Source organism: Galeopterus variegatus, unplaced genomic scaffold (assembly GCF_000696425.1).
Source record: "Galeopterus variegatus unplaced genomic scaffold, G_variegatus-3.0.2 Scaffold2898, whole genome shotgun sequence".
Taxonomy (NCBI): Eukaryota; Metazoa; Chordata; class Mammalia; order Dermoptera; family Cynocephalidae; genus Galeopterus; species Galeopterus variegatus.
In genome coordinates, this window is record NW_007729009.1 from 80506 (window position 1) to 83431 (window position 2926).

The window sequence follows — 2926 nt, forward strand, 5'->3', positions numbered from 1 at the left end:
GGAGCGCCGCCGCACTCCCAAGCGGCGCACTGTAGCAGTGCGCCACCGGGCCGGCCCACAAGTTTTTAATTTTGATGATGTCCAATTTATCTTTTTTGCCTTTTGTTAATTGAGCTTTTGGTGTCATATCTAAGAATCAGTTGCCAAATCCAAAGTCCCTAAGAATTTTATTGTCTTAGCTATTACACGTAGGTCTTTGATCCATTTGAAGTTAATTTTTGTGTATGGTGTGAGGTAGGTTTCTGAGTTTACTCTTTTGCCTGTGGATATCCAGTTGTCCCAGCACTATTTGTTGAAAAGTCTATTCTTTTCCCACTAAATGGTCTTGGTACCTGTATTAGTCCGTTTCTGTTGCTTATAACATGAACACCTGAAGCTGGGTGATTTATAAAGAAAACAAAATTATTGCTTACAGTTCAGAGGCTGGGAAGTCCAAAGTCCAGGAAACATATCTGGTGGTGGCAACAGTGACCCCTCACACTGCAAGATGTTGAAGTAGAGAAAGACTAACCTCTTCATTCACTCTCCTTTTAAAGCCCTCCAAAGCATGCCCCTGACCACCATTTTAAATCTGTTCACTACAGCATGGTCCTACAATCTAATCACCTCTTCAAGGCCCCACCTTTCAATTACCATAATAGAATTTTCCACCCCCAACGGTTTCAGTTGGGATTAAGTTTTGGGGGGAACATTCAGTCCAAGGCAGCACCCTTGTTAAAAATAAACTGATTATAGGGCCGGCCCGGTGGCGCACTGGAGACTGCGCTGCTTGGGAGTGTGGCGGCGCTCCCGCTGAGGGTTCGGATCCCATGTGGAGACCGGTTCCCGCTCACTGGCTGAGCGTGGTGCGGGCGCAACACCGAGGGTTGCGATCCCGTTGCCGGTCCCCGGTACGGGTGCGACACCGAGGGTTGCGATCCCGTTACTGGTCAGTAAAAAAAAGACAAAAAGGAAAAAAAATAAATAAATAAATAAACTGATTATAGTAATATATGAGTCATTTCTGGACTTTCAATTATATTTCATTGATCTATTTATCTATCCATATGTCAGTACCACATTGTTTTGATTACTGTAGTTTTGTTGTAAGTTATGAAACCAGGAAGTGTGATTCCTCTGCCTTTGTTGGTTTTCAAGATTGTTTTGGCTATTCAGAACCTCTTGCAATTCCATGTGGATTTTAGGATCAGCTTGTCCATTTCTGCAAAAGAGGCAGTTGGAATTCTGACAGGGAATTTTTGATAGTTGAAGTTTTAGATCAATTAGGGAGTATTGCCATCTGAACAATATTGTCTTCCAATTGATGAACTTTGAGTATCTGTCCTTTTTTTTTTTTTTTTTTGTCTTTTTTCGTGACCAGCAATGGATCGCAACCCTCAGTGTTGCACCCGTACCGGACCGGGACCGGCTACGGGATCACAACCCTCAGTGTTGCTCCCGCACCTCGCTCAGCCAGTGAGCGGCCAGTCTGTATGTGGGATCCAAACCCTCAGCGGGAGTGCCGCCGCGCTTCCCAAGTGGCGCACTGTAGCAGTGCGCCACCGGGCCGGCCCAGTATCTGTCCTTTTATTTAGGTCTTCTTTAGTTTCCTTCTGCAATGTTTTGTAGTTTCCAGTATACAAATCTTGTACTTCCTAGGTTAAATTAATTCCTAAGTATTTTATTCATTTTGATGCTATTGTAAATGGAATTATTTTCTTAATTTTATTTTCAGATTGTCATTACTACTGTATAGAAGTACAGGGCCAGCCCCATGGCTCACTTGGGAGAGTGTGGCACTGATAGTGCTGAGGCCGCTGGTTTGGATCCTATATAGGGATGGCCAGTGTGCTCACTGGCTGAGCATAGAGCAGACAACACTGAGCCAGGGGTTATGATCCCCTTACCAGTCAAAAAAAAAAAAAAAGTACAACTGATTTCTCATATATTGATCTCATATCCTGCAACTTTCCTGAATTCATTTATTAGCTATAATAGTTTTTTGTAGATACTTTAGAATTCCCAATGATTTTAAAATTCTCATCCAAGCTTTTTTTTCCAGAAAAATTGGATTCAAAAGAGACAAAAGCATTTCATAGAAAAACATTTTTATACTACTTAACTAAAAGACACATCATGTTCAGGAATTAGTCAAGATAAAATCCTAAATTTTCAAAAATTTTCAGAATGATTTTATACAACCCCTTACCTGATCATGAGCAGCCTAGAAAGGATCAACTGCTTTCTAGGTACAGCTGCATTTAGTAATCGAACTGCCTTAAAAAGGTGGGAGTACAAGGAGAAAGGTGGGGAAGTAGAGTCAGGCTACAGACCATTGCTGCAAGCTGCAACTAATCTGAAAGGGTGAACACAAGCCAACAGAAGTGAGTTTTCCCCCTGAGGGGGACTACAGTCCAACCTGTCAGCAGTGGCCAGAGGGGTTACAGTCCCTGCGATGTGCCCTCCCCCAACTTGCAGCTTTTGGCAGGAATCACAAGTTAGACATGCATCAAAAGTTATTATCTGCATCAGAAATACGAGTATAGAGCCAAACAGCAGCTTGCCTTTAGATGGTTCCATCAAAGAAGCAGCCCTTTTCTGTGGGCATTAGTATGTGACCCAGACGGTCCAGCCAGCATCCATGATATTTTCACTCATGTTTTCTTCCATGGGTTTAGGTCCCTCAAAGGGTTGTCCTAAATCTGCAATGGTCTTAGATTAAACAGTTAGCACAGCACAAGCTGAGACTGAAACAGCCCATAGTAGATAGTATAGGTTCTGTCGCAGAGTCAGCTCCTAATTGTAAATTCAGGAATCCAGAAAAGCCAGTGGTTTTTCTTTGGCAGTAGCGAAGCTCAGACACTGCAAGCCAGAAGGCTATGTTCTGAGTCCAAGTGCCAAGCAAGCCTTTCCAAACCTCTTTTACCTTGTCAGTCTTAGAGCTCAA